At 38.5% G+C, this 8,053-nt stretch overlaps 2 pseudogenes; both read left to right on the top strand.

Annotated features, from left to right (window-relative positions):
* Positions 1-235: 235 nt before the first annotated feature.
* Positions 236-3,668, top strand: LOC120139593 (annotated as a pseudogene).
* Positions 3,669-4,046: 378 nt separating this feature from the next.
* On the top strand, positions 4,047-4,883 carry LOC120139583 (annotated as a pseudogene).
* The last annotated feature ends 3,170 nt before the right edge of the window (positions 4,884-8,053 follow it).

Raw genomic sequence — 8,053 nt, 5'->3', positions numbered from 1 at the left:
CGACACACTCTACATACACAAAACTACTTATAGAATTCGGTGCATGGCCCTTTCCCCAACGTCATAGCTTCGTTTATAGTGCCTTCCTGTGTTTCACTTTCCTTTTGAGTTCACGGGTAAGCTCTTTTCAGTTTTCTGATGGTTCATTATCACATATTACTGATTGGGAACAACTAAGAATTTACATACAAATCATAATGTTGAGTTCGATTCATTCTTAGTAGTTTTCTTGCAGGTTGAGTTCCAAGTTTATCGAACCTGGACATTATGGGTGTTAAGGCATTAGATTACGAGTCACTGAATGAAAATGTGAAGGAAGTTCAATATGCAGTTAGAGGTGAGTTGTATCTTCGAGCTTCTGAACTTCAGAAGGAGGGGAAGAAGGTACGTTTGGCTTTAGTTCAGTCTTTTGAGTGTTTAATGTTGGTTTAATTATCTTTTTTCCCCACATATATTGTTCTCTCATGTGTAGTAATTTGTTTTACTGCTTTTAATTTGATGTCTGCAGATTATTTTCACAAATGTTGGCAACCCTCATGCTCTTGGACAGAAGCCGCTGACTTTCCCTCGTCAGGTATAGTTCTATTTATTCCAATTTTTATCTGTTGGGAAATTTTGTGCTGTGCTTGTGCATTCAGTTGCTAGTATCATGTTTAAGTTGAAAAATGTGGTATTGCAGGTGATTGCTCTATGCCAGGCTCCATTTCTGTTAGATGATCCTAATGTAGGACAGTTGTTTCCTGCAGATGCAATTGCAAGAGCTAGACATTATTTTCATTGACTCCTGGTGGTCTAGGTACATCATCATGTTATCTGTGGGAAAATAATGGTCAAACCACCTAAAATACTCGAGAATTCTCTTTAATATATATGTTTGTTAAGTATTGTACTGCAATATAGTTGATTTAGGAAGAGTTCTCAGAGTTTAAAAGGTATGAATATGGTATGCAATATAAATAGCTTGTGTTCCTTCACTATATATCTAGGTGCATATAGCGATTCCCGAGGTCTTCCGGGCATAAGGAAGGAAGTCGCCGAATTCATCGAAAGGCGTGATGGATATTCTAGGTGACGATCAGTTGTCATCACTCATAATATCACAAAAGAATTCTCATTTTTTCTTCCCAAGTGGTAAGCTTAGTTTGCACTTCATTTACCAATGGTATGCAGTGACCCGGAGCTCATATTTCTCACGGATGGTGCCAGCAAAGGCGTGATGCAGATTTGAATTGTATTATCCGTGGTCAAGGGGACGGGGTAACATGTTTTGCTCATCCATTTTTCTAGAACTTGCTTTCACCATCTGTATCATCGTTTTGAATCATCCTAGTTCAATTTCTTCTGGCTTATATAGTACAGACTACAGAGATTTACCATCTTAGTGCATAATGCTGATATATTTTTGTTAAAATTTTGTATTTCCAGGTTTTGGTTCCTGTCCCGCAGTATCCGCTTTACTCAGCTACTATCTCTCTCTATGGTGGTTCTCTTGTTCCATACTATCTGGAAGAGTCTGCAAACTGGGGTTTGGATATAATCTTCGTGAATCAGTTGCACAGGCTCGCTTTAACGGAATAACAGTTAGTATGCATTATATTCTTCTTGTTCCTGAAGGAATTTGAGAAATAAGGTCTGAAACTACAAAGACATCACAATTAGATGAAATAATGGATTGAAAGAACCTAAGTAAGACTCTTAGGCATACATAATTGTTATCTTCTGTACTACTCGTTGAAACTGTTTGTTACATTTTGATTTTCCCATCAGGATTATACTACTGTAGCTATCTTTATTCTGGCATGAACTTTTCTTTCCCTGATACATGCCAACAAGCTGAATTTGCTTTTTGTTTGTATATGACCAGGTTAGAGCAATGGTAATCATCAACCCCGGCAACCCTACCGGTCAGTGTCTCAGTGAAGCAAACTTGAGAGAAGTATTGAACTTCTGTCACCGAGAAAACTTAGTTTTACTTGGAGATGAGGTTTATCAACAGAATATATACCAGGATGAGAGACCCTTTATAAGTTCTAGAAAGGTAGATGCTATTTTGCAGTTACCTGTTAGATCGAACTGGCATGGAGTTTTAACATTTTTATTTGCATATTTTTCCTTTGTACCACTGGAAGGTTTTGATGGATATGGGGCAACCCATTAGCAAGGAAGTCCAGCTTGTTTCTTTCCACACTGTATCTAAAGGATATTGGGGTGAATGTGGGCAGCGAGGCGGGTACTTTGAGATGACCAACATTCCTCCAAAGGTTTGTGCCGTCTTACCAGCCTAATGATTTTCATGTTCCACGGTATGAGCCGAGAATTTTCTCCCGATTTCCCAAATGTCGATAGGTGATGAATGTGAAATAATTTTACCATATTGAACTTTCATGTTAAAATGAAATCCAACTGAATTGGAGCACATTATAATTCAAGGTCATGTGTCATATAGAAGAAGGTATTAGACATGTAATTGTTCCAACATTGATGTTATCTGCAAATGGTAAACTTGTATGATTCTTCTTACCTAATGTAGGACGAAATTCTGTCATGATTTAAGATTATTGAACCGATTTTCAGTTCCCTTTTGCTTTTGTGATATTTTATTTCAGACAGTTGACGAGATCTACAAGATTTCATCAATATCACTCAGTCCAAATGTTCCTGCTCAGATTTTTGTGAGTTATTGTCATGCTAATTTCTGTGAAATTGGACACTTCATTGTTCAGTTCTAGTTATAGTGACGGTAAGGTAAGCAAGCTTTCTCTTCTCTTGACAGATGGGATTGATGGTCAACCCCAAAGCTGGAGACATTTCATATGGCAATATGTTCGGGAAAGGTAAGCCTTTTAAGACGAAGTTTGTAAAGATTTGTGCGAACATAATTACTTCATTGATCTCGGTAGATACACCTTTTTAACGGTTTAAAATCTATGGTACATTACTTGAAAAAGAATGTTGGTTTGAGCATTGGGATGTTGATTTTCACTATGTCATGAAGAAAGAGATTTCTCCTTTAGCTTTTTAATCAACAATGCCATTTAAACTTGCAGCAAAGGAATCCTTGAATCCTTGAGGAGAAGAGCAAGGATGATGACCGATGGATTCAACAGCTGCAAAAATGTTGTTTGTAATTTCACTGAAGGTAAAATAGTTGTTTCTGAACAGAGAATGTCAAATCTTTCCTTCTTGTGTTTTTACTCTGGATCTTTCTTGTTGAATCATACAGGTGCCATGTATTCTTTTTCCTCAAATCCGTTTGCCTCCGAAAGCAATCGAAGCATCCAAAAATGCAGGAAAAGTTCCAGATGTTTTTCTATTGCCTCAAATTATTGGAAGCAACTGGCATCTCCACTGTCCCTGGTTCTGGATTTGGTCAAGAAGGGTACTTCTCCATTCATTTTTATTTTCATTTCATCATTCCTGTTTTCTTTTGCGAAAGCTGTGACACCCTCGACCTAGGTTAGAACCTGAACTTATAGATTAGTTTATGCTTAAGTTCATAGGTTCTTCTAATCTGCTTCAAACAAGTTCGTAGCTAACATGTGTTATTTCCGATCAGGGTCTTCCACTTAAGGACGACTATTTACCGGCCGAGGAAGCCTGAAATCATGTCGAGTTTCAAGAAATTCAATGACGAATTCATGGAGCAATACGAAGCTGTTAAAATCTGATATGATGAATTTGTATCTTTCCTCAACTTGGAAGTAAGATAATTATGTTGTATTTTAAGTCCTACTGTTCTGTTCCTTGGTTTATGTATGCTGTGCTTCAATAAGACCATACTGAATTTTCTCTATTGTAAAATGGCAGTCAAATCTATGCAGCAACTCTCCTTTTTGTAACCTTTAAATTTACCCTGATCAAAAAATTAATTAAATTTCAAATTATACATAATTTTATTCATGTAAATATCCAAATTTGTCACTTTTCCATTAGTTTTGGATAATCACAAAATAATTCAAGTTATGTCACTGTTCTCCCAAACATTTCAGTCATAATCAAAGTCTCCCTTTTCTAAACGTGTAAAAAGATGAGGGGTAGGTCCTAACACTTATCTTCCTTGACCGGAGTTCCCAAGTCATCGAAGAACTCCATCAAAAACTGGAGAAAAATGGCATCCCAAGCCTCAACAGGTTACAGCAGAGCTAAGGAGCTGAAGAAAAATTCGATGAGACAAAAGCCGGTGTTAAAGGACTTATAGATGCCGGCACAGTAAACATCCCCAAGATGTTCATACGACCAGCAGAGGAGCTTTCCCAGGAGGTCATCATCAATTCTACACACACAAACAACAACATCCAAGTTCCCATCGTCGACCTAAGTGGCATGGAAGTCGATAGCCGGCGTAAGGAGATGGTGGACCAAATTAAGATTGCATCAACAGAGTGGGGTATTTTCCAAGTAACCAATCATGGGATCCCTTTGAACGTGCTGGATGAGATGATAGATGGGGTGCGTATGTTTAACGAGCAAGATTTGGAGTTGAAGAAAGAGATGTACAGTCGTGACACCACAAAGCCAGTAAGGTTCGACTCCAACACTGATTTGTATACATCAAAAACTGCTGATTGGAGAGACACTCTCTTCCTTCTTCCTTCCGTTCTGATCTTGACCCCAGCAAAATCCCAGCAGTGTGCAGGTATATACAAGTAAACACACACTGTTAAAATCTTTTAATCATATATGACCAAATGAATTCGTTGTTCAATCTTTTGAAAATCAACCATAGAGTATGTAAAGCATAACAGAAGGTTAGGAGAAACGTTGTTCGAGTTGCTGTCGGAGGCACTCGGACTCCGATCAGACCACCTCGGCTCGATGGGGTGTGGCAAAGGGTGTAGCATCGTGTGCCATTACTATCCGCCTTGCCCCCAACCCGAACTGACTTTGGGGAAAAAACATACGGATCCAGGCTTCTTGAACGTGCTTTTGCAGAATGAAATCAACGGTCTCCAAGCCCTTCACAAGGGCCAATGGTTAGATGTTCACCCACTCGAGGGGGACTGATTGTAAACATCGGAGATCTTCTTCAGGTCATACAATTCCATATTCTGATTTGGTTGAGATTCTTGTTTCCAGATAGCCACTAACTCATAAGTTGTTTATGGCAAATTATATCAAATGACAAGTTGAAGGGTGTGAGGCATAGGGCAGTAAACAAGAATGCAGGTCCCAGAATTACAGTGTCGAGCTCTTTCTAAGGACATGTTAGCTTGCTTCACGAAACGTTCAGCTCAATCAATGAGTTGACATCAGAGGCTGATCCTCCTCGATACAAAGATGTGTTAAAGGAATATTATGCCAGATTTTTATCAAACTCAGATGGTAAGTCTCTTACCGATTACTACAAGATGTGAAAAAGTAAAGTAACCCCATCGATGGCCTGGAGGAGTTTAAGCGTTGGTTGATACGTATGCAAGATGTGGGTGTATTGAAGTTTTCAAATGAAATGCTGAGGGTTGAAGTCGTAATAGAATATTGAAATGTTAAGGGTTTTTTAATTAGGACAAAACTAATAAAGTGTACGTAACACCCTGAATTATGAACCATAATTTTTCTAAGTTCAATGATCAAATTTTTTAAAGGGTTTAAATATTAATTTAAGTCATTGAGAATATAATCATATTCGATTGAGTTCATTTTATTCGAGGTTGGCTTAATTAAAAATTAAATTGAAAACTAAAATGTAGTAATTGATGTTTAAAGACCAATTTGAAATTGAGGCAAATGTGGAAACTTTTCATATCAATTATTCCAACAAGTGAACTAGTGGAATTTGGTAGAGAATTTTAGTATAGGTGTCGAGGAAAACTTGAGTTATCAATTTGAGACATATATTAAAGTTAATTGTATCTTAGAAAGTTAATAATAATATTTCTTTTATTTCATTTTGGCGAAACCTAATTGGAAAGAAATTCTTTCATCTTCTCTAAATTGCTTTTGGGATTTAGGATTTAGGCTTACACTGAATATAATTATGAAGGATTGGAAAAAAGATTTAGGGATAAGACTTACCAATCAGAGAAAGGGAATGTGGGAATACTGTAATCAAGGGTATGAGGGTATCCTGACGCTCGTTTGGGACGAATACATGAAGAGGTTGAAGGGGTGCGACGCAGTGCACGAGGGTGCAGAGAGGTACTATCGTGGCTTGGAATGTTGAACGTAGGGTATCGGAGATAAAAATTGTTACAACCTGAAAAAAAAATGATGAAAATTTATTTAATTTGGTGAAATTTAAGGGCTAAATTAAAAGTTTTCAGAATTATAGGCCGTTTTAGAAGTTGAAGAAAATTCAGGGACCTAATTCTAAATTTACCCATTTTGTGTCGACAGAGAAAAAAAAATAAATATGTTAAACGTATGGTTTCTGGTTTCAAACCAGAAACAAAAACTAAAATTTCCACCCATGCCAACCCTTCTTCTACAGTCAAATTCGTCGTCATCCGCCGTTCCATCTCGCACCACCACTCCCGTTTGGTTCGTCGACGGTGAACAAAACCTTGCAAATCTCGTCGTGAAACATCATCTAACGCCGTGAATTTCGACTCGAATTTTTGAAGTTTTTTTTAACCCACCGTCGTGAAAATTGTCGATTCGTCGTTGATTGTTGCTCCGTTTTCAACACCTCCCGCACCATCGTGTTCCTTGCATCGTTCCGAGCCTACCAGTGTCGCTTTTGTCTCCGTTGTCACCGACATGTGAAGGGGTGAGGAAGATAAAGTTTATGACGTTTTAAAATCGAGCTCCGCCGTTCAAAATTATGAAACGAGCTTGGGTAAGTGACTCAAAATCCCTTAAAATAATTTTAGAAATTTTTGTGGAATTTTCCGACCTCCTAGTAAGCCGCACGCGCCGCCCCGCTGAGTGGTGGATAGCCTGTAATGGGCTGACCGACCTGAACCGACCCGCTGACCCGCCCCGCCTATGACCTGATTTGACCGCCCATTGACCGCCATCGTTGACCATTAACTTGACCAAAAAGTCAAAATTTTCGAAAAGTCCTATCTTATGTTTTTCGACATCCTGAGTCCGATTCTGAAGTCAATTTTGCCAAATTCAAACCCGAATTGACTCGTAAACCCGAAAAATGCATATTATTTAATTGTTTTAATTTAGTTAATTGAATTAAATGATCAATGACTAATTATTGTTATGGTATGTTAAAGGTACTTAGGGATCTCCTGACCGTTTCACTGCTCGACCCGGTTCTTCCCGATCCGCTCTTCCTCGAGAGGCCGTGAATACACGTATAGTTCTATAACCCTAGTAGTTATTATGTTTAGAATATTATTCCGAATATGACCATGTTCTGATATGGCTTAGGTTCCCGTTAAGTTGAAGAGCCTAGTGAAGCTGGTTCGATAGATCTTCCGGACTGACCCTATTATCGAGGTGTGTTCCTTGTGTGCAGTAAATGTTTTAAATATCTGTTTGAAATCTCATGTGCACATGAATGTTTTCTCTGATTTGAAATATAATGTTTGATCTGGTTTGACTACTGTATGTTATCTGATTTTCGATTTACTGAAATGTAAAGCATGATTGTTTGACTTACGATTTTGGAGATTGTTTTACTGAATCGATGATCTGTCTGAACTCTGATTTATGGCTGCAACTGGTCACTGTGTGAAAATTGTTTTCTTCGGGGTACTTTAGGATATGGTATGAAGACTCTGGTAGGTTCAGTAGCTGCTTTAATTCCTTTTATAGGTTCTGCACGGACTGGTAATTTCTTATGGACCTAAGACGACTCTTTGGTTGGCCTGGGCCTAATGGGCCTAGTGGTATACCTTATGGACCCTAAGGCACTCCCTTAGGGTGACTCCTCTGCTGTGTGCATTGGGTAAGTCCTTATAGGCTTGAAGGCACTCCCCTCAAGTGGGCATTTACATTTTGGCTAGGGTAAGACCTTATGGACCCAAGGTGTTCCCTTAGGTTGGCATCTACTCCCTTCGGACATAGGGTAAGTCCTTATGGATGCAGTTCTGGGGAACTGCATATGGCGTTCGGTTAGAGGACGATTATGAGTTTTTAAACTGAAAAAACTCTTATG

Source organism: Hibiscus syriacus, unplaced genomic scaffold, assembly GCF_006381635.1.
Source record: "Hibiscus syriacus cultivar Baekdansim isolate YM2019G1 unplaced genomic scaffold, ASM638163v2 tig00110763_pilon, whole genome shotgun sequence".
NCBI lineage: Eukaryota > Viridiplantae > Streptophyta > Magnoliopsida > Malvales > Malvaceae > Hibiscus > Hibiscus syriacus.
Note: the sequence above shows the minus strand (reverse complement) of the source record. Positions and strands in the feature narration are given on the sequence as shown.